The sequence below is a fragment of the Biomphalaria glabrata genome, chromosome 4 (assembly GCF_947242115.1).
Source record: "Biomphalaria glabrata chromosome 4, xgBioGlab47.1, whole genome shotgun sequence".
NCBI lineage: Eukaryota > Metazoa > Mollusca > Gastropoda > Planorbidae > Biomphalaria > Biomphalaria glabrata.
The window spans coordinates 45,171,069-45,183,620 of NC_074714.1; positions in this window are offsets into that span (position 1 = coordinate 45,171,069).

Here is a 12,552-nt window from a genome sequence, read left to right on the forward strand (position 1 = left end):
TTATATTTGCTTTATAATACATACACAATCTACAACTTGTAATTTTTAATACTTCACTCTGGTATGCCTGATAGATGCTATTTGAAGGTTTCAATTATTAAAGGTGTAGGCCTATTTGAATAATTTGATTGCATTGTAAACATCATGGGTTACTCTGGCTTTCCTGGACATTCGAGGGGAGGGGTTAGTTTTCATTGCATCAAGTTTTTGAGAATAGTAAATGTAATCCCATGGGGTAATTTTAGGTTTAGACCATAATACGAAGTACAACAGGGTTAAAATGAGTGACACCTCAAGTTCAAGAGAGTCCCTGTTGATATAAACTATAAATGCATCCTTTGTGAAATCATGGTCGCATTAAAAAACATTTAAAAATTGGTCAAATTATCTAACTTAAAAGAAACATTAGGGAAAAAAATACAGCGGTTAGGCCGACTTAATAAGTTATAGGCCTATATGAGGCCTAATTAAGATAACTTGGAAAAAGCGCTTTGCTTCCGAAACGAGGGATCTGGAGTTCAAATCCCAATGAAGACAGATTTGTTTCGGAATTTTTAGGACGCCCCCAGAGTCCAACTAACTCTAATGGATACCTGACTTAACGTTGGGTAATTACATGCAGTTGGTCGATGTACTCAACATACGTGATTGACGTACATTTGTGATAATTATGACACCCAATGGCGTCACTGTGGAAAGAGCGTGGAGACAGTGCCACATAGCCTATATCTTATACGAGTGACCCAAAGTCCGATAGTTAAAAGGGGATTTGTCTGGACGGTCACTATAGATCTGTATGGGGAAAACGAAGTTCTACGCCAAACGGCAGTTTCCTGCCAGAGCACTACAGGAGAAATCTTTCCTGCTTGGAAACCGATCGTCCGGGCGATACTGTTCAGCTGATTGTAAGTGGTGTGTGTTAAAGAATATGCTGCTCTGTTGCCTCTTAATATTCTTTCCTTAATTTCTGTCACCATGTCATTTTTAGCTGCCCCCGTAAGGGGAAAAAGCCGCTATTAGGTTTGTGCAAAATGTCCGTCTGTCTGTCTGTCCGTCTGTCACACTCAGATCTCGAAAACTAGAAGAGATATGAAAAATATTATTTCACCATTAAATGCGGCTTGAAAAGTTTAGGTGCAACGGCTACTTTTGGTTTTCTAAAAGCAAACCGTTTAATTTATCAAATTAATTATGCAAGCGATTTTTTCATAAAAATACACCAGTTCTAAAACAATTACGTAAATGTAAGGGAGGCAATGTTACAATATGCTAACAAAGATGAGCAGCTTTCGTGTATTTTTAGTATCACTAAATCAAATATGTTTATAAAATGTACAAGAAATGTTTACAACAAATATAAATAATAGTTAAAGATGTTTTTTCTGGTCAACTAGCTGCTAGAATTAATAGAAAACATTTCTGTTTGTTTATAAAGGCTAATAATGCACTTTGTATGTAAATGTCACGCACATTTTTTAAAATGGACTTTTTATGCAGCGACTTTCGTGCAGTAGCGTAACGTCGCAACATGCTATGGTGCTAAACCAATTCCTTAATATTTTTTTTTTAAATCAGGTTTTATTTATTTTTTGTTTAGTGCCCCTCATCCGAATAAAAAAAGCTTATTTTTGTGCGTTTTGTCTGTTGGTCGGTCTGTCCGTCACGATTAGATTAACAAATAACACTAAAGGAAGGCTATTGTAAATCTGATGTAACCTTTAATTTTTCATTCAGGATATTGCAATAGTTTTAAGTATCTATAATAGATTGTTCCGGATGTTTTGTGAAAAATAAATCAATGCCAGCGAATATTTGTTTTGCTCTTCTAACTTATATTAGATTTTATTTCCATGCTTAAACGTTGCAATAAACACATCATCTTTTATACATTGTTCCGGTTTTTTATTGTAAATAGCATATAAATGCTAAATAAAAATATCATACCGATTTATATTTAATTTCTAATAAAGTTGTTCCGGATATTGTTTTATAAAAAATAAATTATGTCAAATGATTGTTTGAAATCGCATAATTGACTAATATTACACTTATATTCTTTGACACAATGTCACTGTAGTTTATTTATCCATTTCAACTGTTCCGAATTTTTAACTTAAAACAAATTTATGTCAAATGACTTTTTTTTTTTCAAAAATATCGACAATAGGTTGTTCAGGATTTTAAAAGTAATTTACTAGAAACGATTATTGAAAATCACTTTTTAATTTATTTTACAGTTAATTTTCTTGCCGAAACATAATAAAAGTTGTTTACTCGGTAAAGAATGTACTGGATTTTGTTTAGAAATGTTTGAAATCCCTCTTCTAATAAATAAAGAAAAAAATTTCTCTTTTACGAAAATTGGTTGTTCCGGATTTTTTATGAAAAATATTTTAACTCTATTTATGTAAAATCGCACTTCTCTCTTACACTACATTTAACTTTCTTGCTAAAACGTTAGAAAATCTTATTATCGTTAATATTATGTTGCGATTTTTAAGGAAAACAACTTCCTAACACCAAAGTATGGTTTGAAAATCTCTCCATAAGGCTATGGTACATCTAATTTTCATAACAGACCATCCCACAAATTTAATTAACGGTATCTCACTATAAATACATAAACATCCGGAGCAATCTATTATAGAAACTTAAAACTAATGCGATGTTTCGGAAGGGAAATTGCATTTTAATCAGATTTTCAATAACTTTTAGTCTTTTTTTTTCTCGCTATTACCAATGTCTATGAACCCTCGAGAAGCTGCTCGTATAGAAGAAATTTTTTAGTCTAACTAGGACGTGTGACGTAATGGAATTTTTTTCCTTGGACGTCATATGGAGTTAATTCTTTAAATGAAATGCTAAAAGATCTCACTCGGTGCACCAATGTCTATGAACCATCGAGAAGCTGCTCGTATAGAAGACATTTTTTAGTAACTAGGACGTGTGACGTAATGGAATTTTTTTCCTTGGACGTCATATGGAGTTAATTCTTTAAATGAAATGCTAAAAGAAACACTCGGTGCACCAATGTCTATGAACCATCGAGAAGCTGCTCGTATAGAAGACATTTTTTAGTAACTAGGACGTGTGACGTAATGGAATTTTTTTCCTTGGACGTCATATGGAGTTAATTCTTTAAATGAAATGCTAAAAGAAACACTCGGTGCACCAATGTCTATGAACCATCGAGAAGCTGCTCGTATAGAAGACATTTTTTAGTAACTAGGACGTGTGACGTAATGGAATTTTTTTCCTTGGACGTCATATGGAGTTAATTCTTTAAATGAAATGCTAAAAGAAACACTCGGTGCACCATTGCAATGTCTATGAACCCTCAACAAGCTGCTCGTATAGATGATATTTTTTAGTCTAACTAGGCCGTGTGACGTATTGGATCTTTTTCCTCTGACTTAATATGGAATAAATTCTTTAAATGAAATGCTAAAACAACTCGGTATAGTAATGTTTATTAAACCTCGTAATGTGACTCGCATTTTAAAAATACAATAGCTAGATTTAGATCTAATCTAGATTTTTTATACTAGATCTAGATTTTTTACACTAGATCTAGATTTTTTTTGTACACGAGCTAGAATTTTTAAAACTAGATTTAGATTTAAGTTCTAATTAAAATTATTGTAGAATCTAGATCTAGAATTTCTTGGTCTAGTTTAGAATGTTTGTTGTTTTACATGTTTCGGATGTTCCTTCAGAGTTGTAGTCCAAATCTCCCTCAGGACGACGGGGGATGGGAGCGGGTAGGGTTTGAACCTGGGACCATCGATGAATCCAAACGACAGTCCAGCGCGCAAACCGCACTACCCGACAGCCATGATTTAGACTAAAAAAATTTTTTTACAACGCCAAATGAATCTTTGAAACATTATTACTTTTAACAATCAAAACAAAATCACGTCTTGGATATTTCTTACGAATATGCGGATCCGACAGGGATCCGTCTACCACGGGGGCCGCCTTTGTAATCTTGTTTTAAATTTTATTGTACTAGATATTTGAAAGTTTAAACATTTTCAAACTTGTGGTTAGAAATGTTAATATATTGTTCCTAGGCTATGTCTGATAGTCTCTTGTTATTGTGATATAATTAGTTTTACTCTTTTTGCTGGTCGAGATGGTTCTTCTAGTAGTGTTAAAGTTCTAGCTGTTCCTATCTTTACCCAAGAAGGCAATGCCAACGGCATACGCAAAGTAGGCTTATAGGGGCTGGCTGTAGTGTATATCGTTCGCTATTTGCGTACTTATATGTTTTCTCTCCTTAAGTAGTTAGTAAATGTTGCCCTTGTGTTAAAAGTGTAGGGCCTGTATTTTATCTATCTTTACCTTGTGTTTAAGTGTAGGACCTGTATTTTATCTATCTTTACCTTGTGTTTAAGTGTAGGGCCTGTATTTTATCTATCTTTACCTTGTGTTTAAGTGTAGGGCCTGTATTTTATCTATCTTTACCTTGTGTTTAAGTGTAGGACCTGTATTTTATCTATCTTTACCTTGTGTTTAAGTGTAGGGCCTGTATTTTATCTATCTTTACCTTGTGTTTAAGTGTAGGGCCTGTATTTTATCTATCTTTACCTTGTGTTTAAGTGTAGGGCCTGTATTTTATCTATCTTTCCACTGTCAATTCAAGAGCATCAATGAAAATTAGTCTCCTTGTCTTAATCCTCGTTGAATCCTGAATTCCAGTGAGTGTTTTCTCATGACTACTTTTGAGCCCTTTAATGTCATATGTAGCCTATGAGTCTTATCAGTTTGTTAGGGACTCCAAAACACCGGAACTGTAGCTATGTGTCAGATATTTCCTTTTGATACTGTCATAAGCAGGGGCGGGCAGGGTATCAACATCGGACCTAGCATTTTCCATATAACCCAACCCACAAATGGCATGTCATACTATATGTGTATAGTAGGTCTATATGTAGATAAAGTTTGATAATGCATCGGAGACTGGATGTATGCTGGCGTAGGATTACGTAGGCCCTACTGTATCTTATACATGTAGCCTATGTAGTCTGAAAACTACTAACAGTACAATAGCAGCCTTAATGAGTTAAAAATGAATATATTGTTATATCTCTGCTCCTATATTGAAGCATACGGTATATACGGTGCGCTCCAGGGCACTGTTAAAGACGAGTGAGTGATTAGAAACAAGATGGTGGACTGTTGATTCCGGACAGGTAGATAGAGAAACAGTACTAAAGATAGGTTAGAAATTTAGAACCTCCTGAGTTCTAGTAGGGATCATTGCCAGTGTGGTCAGCGGGTAAGAAGCGTGTAGGTTGGCTGGTCAGGAAGAAGTGAGGAAACTGTGGAAAGGGTCGTTCCTGTTACTGGAAGACATTCCTTTTAGTGTATGTAGGCCTACACTATCGTTTCTGAGGCTGCAATGTGACCTGTGTTAGTGGCAAGATATAGAACACTGTTGGAATTTAAGACATAGGAGGCAACAGTGAACGGTGTTTTTTTAGTGGAAGGCAGTGGCGGAGACAGTGAACCATGCAGGCCAGAGCAGCTAAATGAATTCATAGACAACATTTATGTTAACTCTGATCGTCTAATATCTTGTAAAATAAATATCTTGTAGATAAACATCTCTCATTTTTTCACCTTTATTCTTCGTTGAGTGTTCACCCTAAATTCGTTACAATATTATTAAATGTTTTGGAAACTTTTTGGTTGTACCGTACTTGTAGATTACGAATGTTAATAACTTAAAAAAAAAAAGAAGATAATTGCGTCCTTCGCAATTCATGAGTCAATCTAGTCATGCATTTAGATCAGTGACAAACTCTGGTAGGTCATTGGTTTTCCTGGCTGACTAGAACAACCCATTCTATTTAAAGATTGGAGAAAGCAGAACGATTAGAGAGGCAATTACTTAATGTGAGAAGCTCTTGCTTCGTCTTAGTACATTCACAAAAACGCGATTTTTCTATGAATAGATCATGACCCATTACTTAAGTATGTGGAGACCCCGGGGCAGGATTTTTGTGAAGGCTCCTACAGTTTTTTCAAAAGCTTTAGTGAAATTCCACTTAGCCTATTAATAAAAATACTTATGTCTAAAAACATGCTAAATTTAATCTCAATTTCCATTTTTTAAACATTTAATATGCAAATTTTAGTTTTAAGAAGTATAAAATTTTTAGTTTCTGGAGGGTAAGGCCATGGGCGCCCGCCTTGGGGTGCAAGGTCGTGCACGTGCACCCCCTTGGATTCTGAGTAGCCGAATTCTAACCAATTTTTGCACCTTCAAATACATCAACTTTTTCTACGTAGAAACCATAGTGCTTCCACTTAAGTACAGTTATAAGGATAATTTTTTGTATCAGACTCATGGGCGTAGCCAGGATTTTTTTTCGGGGGGGGGGGGGGGTTTAGGGGTGATTTTCCCCCCCCCCTGCGAAAAAAATGTATATGTATTTATGTGTGTGGGTGTGTGTGTACATAATCTTTATTACGTTCTAACCCTTCATTCTTTCGGAATACGTTTATTGTGCCATAGAATAGGTTCTTCCATGAGTTAGTGGAAAAATTGTAGATTCCCCGCCATTATTATTGGGATCTGGGGGAGCGCTAGGAGCGAAGCCCCGCCGCCAAGCACTATTTCTGATATTGAAAGCCAACAAAATGCATTTTCCTGCTATTAAAAAGTTCTATTTCAAAAACCTAATGTGCTATTCTTACTGACTTAGATCCTCCCGCGTCGTTCGGCGCATTTGCCGTCAAGCTGTTTCCATAAATTGTAGACTCCCCGACATTACTAGCAAGGGGGTCTGGGGGAGCGCTAGGAACTCCCCTAGAGCGGGACGGAGCCCCGCCGCCAAGCACTATTTTTGATATTGAAAGCCAACAAACTGCATATTCTGAAGTATCTACACTGCATTTTCCTGCTATTAAAAAGTTTTATTTCAAAAACCTTATGTGCTATTCTAGTAGGCGCATTTGCCGTCAAGCTGTTTCCATAAAAATCTGTCACTGGTAATGTTTGAAGCCTCTTCCCACCTGCCATGAGGACCTCCATGAATAAGTGGCGTCAAGTTGTACTAGGATATCATTGCAACTCTTCTTATGCATAATTCATTTTGTCGGAGAACATGTCCCGCAAACCTCATGCGTCGATCTCTCACAATCTTACTAAGGGGTCGACTCCCAGCTCAGCATAGGATTTCCTTGATTTAGACCCGATCTCTATAACTGACTCCTAAAATCTGTCTTAGCCATTTTTGATGACTATTCACTGCGGTTTATTAATGGAGCCCTGCCACTGGTAAAAATGTGTTACCTCTCTTGAATACGCTCTTGGAATTAAGTGATTGTTGTTTGCTTTAGATTTTAATTTATATCGAAAAGAGACGTTTTATCGACAAAATCATCTGTTGGGGGTTTTCCACCTCAAAATGCTCTGTAGGGGGATCTTAAATTCAAAACCATCTGGAGGGATTTTAAACTTTAAAAAAAAAAAAAGCCATCTGTAGAAGAGGGGTTTAAACTCAAAACCCCCAATTGGATTGGCTACGCTCAAATAATTTTAGTGTGTATGTGAGCTTGCGCTCCCAGAGCTATATTTTTATATATTTTATTTTTATAGGCTAGTGCCAAACTTATTATTTCTACTTCCGCTTTTTGTGTATAAAAAGTGATGCCACGCTGTTTTAAAACAGTTCAGTGTACAGATGACCAGTGGTCAGTACCATATCTGTCTGTGTGACAGCTGAAGATATTTGTGGTCTGTCATCTAATTATATTTTTATTCCTGTACCTGGGACGGCCTGCTATTATTACTGCTGCTGTGTAACTGCTGTGTTGCTGCTTTTAACTGCTGAATATTACTGCTTATAGATCTAGCTGTTGTTTATAACTGCTGTTGTTAGATCTATTCTAATTCTAGGGAATCTAGGATCTAGTGTTATTTTGTTTCTTTTATTATCGCCTTAGTAAACTTAGTTATATTTATAGTCTGTTTCTCAGTTCTGTTCTTAGTGAATAGTAAGGTACTGAGCCTAAGGATAAGATATTCTTGTTTTAGTGTTAGTGTTATGAGTGAAATAGTAGGATATTGTAGATCTAGACTAGTTTATTGTAGTGTGTTTATTGTAGATCTAGGTCTAGTGTAGTAGTTTTAGTGATTTAGTTAGATAGTTGTTTTGATCAGTTTGTGTCAGATAGTTGGTTTGGTTAGTTTGGTAGTGTTTGAAGTGGTGTAGATTTAGAGGGTAGTTTATAGTGGTTAGTGTATATATTATATTTTATTATTATTTGATTCCATGTAAATAAAGTTTCATTTTGTTTATTTATACTAAACTAAAGTTTGTTATCTTGTTTCTATTTAGTTTAGTTTAGTATGTCTGGTTACTTAGGTGACTCTAGCCCCTTGGTCGTAGACTGAGGTGTCACAGATGAGCCCACCCAGTAGCGCAAACATCTGCCTACTGTTAGGTAAATTTTAATGTTGAGCAGCAGAGAATAGGTCCTCTCTCTCTATCCACTCGCGCCTGCCTGACCTGCTCACATGTAATTTGCTTTTTTTTTTTTTTTTTATATTGAAGAGGTATTTTTATCATGAAACCCCTCTGAATGGGGGTTTAAACTCAGAACCCTTTTGGCAACGCTCATAGCATTTTGAGTGCATAATTTGCTCTTTTTCTTACACTGAAGATGTATTTTTTAGCCTCAAACCCCCATGGCCGGGGGGGGGGGGGTTAAACTCAAAACCCCTTTGGCTACGTTCATAGATTTTAGAGTGAGTAATTTGCTTTTATTTATATTAAAGAGGTAATTTTTAATTTCAAACTCCACTGGAGGGGAGTTTAAACTCAAAACCCCTTTGACTACACTCATAACATTTTGAGTGTATAATTTGCTTTGTTTTTATTATTAAAGAGTTATTTTTTTTTTACCTTCAAACCCCGCTGAAGTTGGGTTTAAACTCAAAACTGAGTCAAAACACATTTAGCTACGCTCATAACATTTTGAGTGCGTAATTAGCTTTTTTTTTATATTGAAGAGGGGGTTTATCGTAAATTTTAGAGGGGGTTTTAAAATCAAAATCTTTCTTAACTGTGCTCTTGGAATTAGGGGATTTTCGTTTGCATTTTTTTTGTTTTGTTTTATAGAACTGCAAAAACCCCAGGTAGGGGGTTTAAAACTAGAACCCCCCTGGTAGGGGTTTTAAACTCATAACCCCTTTGGTTGTGCTGGGGCAGGTGATGGTTTAGTATTAAAATCTCACCTAAAATAAACAAAATCAAAGCAAAAAAATAGTCACTGAATTCCGACACTCCCCACCCCCCTTTGCTACGCCCATGATCAGACTAATAACAATAATAATGAAAATAATCTTTATTATGAGAAGGAAATTTTGCCCGAATGCACATATAGCCAGTCCGCCCCAAGTCATAAGCTAGTTTATAGTCACGAGTTGGTGGACTGGTATGCCTATATTGTATTCATAGCATTTTTCTAGTAATACGTCTTAATGTAAAAATATGTTCGGTTGTGTTTTAGTGTTATTTATAACCAGTACCGGTATTAGAGTAGTACGAATCCATGATCTATATTTGATAAGATAATTGACCAGAGTGAGGCCACCCTTTTGGGTGATTAAACATTCAAAAAAATTACACTAATGTCTTTGTCCGTAGCGTAGTTCATATATTGATATATCAATCAGATCAATCCGTCGACACAATTAAGGGAGGTAAGAAAAAAACAACTGCTTACGACATTCGTAACGTATTTTCATTTCTTATCGCCTGAAGGCGACGGTCTCGAACACGGCTTGCTGGTCTCTTTAATTAAACAAAATTTCTTCAAGGATCCAGGACCCGATGGCAAAGAAGCAAAAGCGAGTTTCGCAGTAAATACGACAGTAAGCGCGATTAATCTTATTTAGGTTATCATGTACCACTTTGCACTTGAACATAACTGATTCCACTTCAAACAATGGACCTCATTTACCAAAACGGTCAGAAGGATAAGTGTCCGACCTGGCGCCAGGGGCGGCCTTAGCAGTGCGCGGGGCCCTTAGCCGTAAAGGTAGACTATATCCTATATATACGTAAACTCATCAACGGGCTCATCTGTCTCCAACGCTGTAAGCTCTATTTTTGCTACAAAACATAGAACATGACGTAGCTACATTACGTAAGTACATTATAGACTGTATTGCCATTGTTCTGCATTAACAGAAGCCAATAAACAGGAAAACACTCGCGCAATATTAATATTGTCTCCTCGCTCTATAAAAACAAAGTGTGCTATAAGAGTTACAGTGGTCCCTACACTTTCGCAGACCTAACAGGTTTTCAAAAAATTAATTAAAAAAAAAAAAGAACCCCGCGTTTTTTTTTAATATGGCCGCACGATGTCTATACATAGTAGCCTAGTGGGGAAAAAGTTTTCTGGGAGCTGATTGGCCGAAATAACTGTACAAGCACATCAACAGGTTCAGTACAGGCTAGGTTACAGTACCAAACAAGGAACCCTTTTTTTCCATTGCAGACTAAATTAACAGTACCGTACGGTATATTTAATGTATTACGTACCAATTCTTTTTTTTAAATGTAATGCGACATAACAGTGCTGTATGGCACTTTTAAAAATTACTAAACATTTTATGAATTTTTAAAAGCATGTAAAAGTTATTAAAAAAATGCGTACCGGGTAATGGTTATTTAGAGGTTTTAGGTGTTAGGGGATGTCCTGTGATACTGTTCGTATCCAAAAATAGTGTGCGCATACGAAATTAAAGACCGCGAAAATCTGACCTTCGCGTGCGGTCTTAGAACGTATCATTAGCGTAAGTCAAGAAAATACTGTACCGGTATATTTGTTTAGTTATTTTCATTTTTTTAAAAATCAATTTGTCAAAAGTTTTATTTATGTTACTATAAATTCATACCGGGGGCATACAATTTTCATAATTCAAAGAGTACAATAATTCAGACTTAATCACTGCGCATTTTTCTAACATACCGTACGTTTGGACGTCGATGTTTAAATATGAAATTTGGATTGGTTGCTTCCACCTACCGGTACGTGTTTTTATTAAGAACTGTTAAACGATGATAGCCTCTTAGAATCGGCAGGTCATTAGATGCTGTCTTTACCGAAACTGAACGGTATTTTGAAACCAAAAATGTATCGTATGTAAAAAGCTTAAATGGTAATTGTATCATAAAGGTAGTGGGAAACTATTAAGTAGCAAGTCCTAGTTTATGAGAACTGATTTGGTTTTCGAAGTTGGTGACAATAAAATCTCTCGATCATTAGGCTAGAGATAACGTTTTGTAAAACTGTGGATTCTTGTTCATCTTCTTTAGATACCCGCTACTTCACTTGGCACCGGGTACATGGAACTATACAATGCTAACAACGCTGCTCATAAAGGAAAAGGGAACATTCACCTCTTCCTGTGACCAAATATCCAACGAGCGAGACAAGGGAAGGGGGGATATCTAATTAGCAGATAAGGCTGCTACGCTGCTAATAGTTACTTCCCCTCGTGTACTGTAAACCTTCGCTACAGAGGGAGTTTTTTTAAAACACTTTATGTTGAAGTACCGTCGACTCTTAGGGGATTAGCCTAGTCCCCCGTGTACATGGACTGGACGACACGCCACCAGATGTGATCTTATTGGAGACAGGACGCCTACTAAATTTAAACAATATATTTTACACTAATTACGAATTCTTTGGTGAACGCCAGGTGCTGGTGATTTAAGGTTTATTAATTAAAAAATGATCCGAAAATTATATCCCCCCCCCCCTAAAATTTATAATAACTGTAAGGTGTATTGGGCGCAGAGTAAGCCTCTGTGTTATCCGATTACAAGGTACCGGTACCCGTGCTACCGCGTTATAAAAAAAATTGACGTGAAAGGGATACAACTTAATAAATATAACAATTCACAAAACAATTCTCGAGTTGCTTCCCATTATATGCTCTAAAGTATCGTTGGTTCCAGTATTAACTTTTTTTGGGGGGGGGGGGGGGGGGGGGGGGGGTAAATATTGTAGACCTGTATCAAGTACGTCGACAAACAGATTACCAGAATTAGAGCAATATTTATTTTGTTACGTTCAAACTATGTTTTGGATAATGTATTCTAATTTTATATACCGGTACGTTTCCTGCTTAAAGCAGTCTCTCACAGGTTTCAATGAAATCCATGATGTATACAGTACCGGAAACTATATTGAATAAAAGTTGCAATGTTTCAATATATTTCTTAAAATAATGTAGAAGATTAATCATTTTACGAATCAACTGTTGAATTAATTATTAATATACCGGTACTATACTTGTGTGTAGGCGTTTTCCATTGGGGATTCCTTGTACCGGTAAATGTAAAATACACATAGATCTATCTATATATATAGTCATTGGATACACTGCATACATTTGATTCAATATTATTTATGGTTTTAAATGTTTGTATAATCTAGTAATTACTGTGAATTTTATACTATAACTAATTATGATTAAATGCAGTCCATGATGAATAATGTTGAAATACATTTTTTAGATGA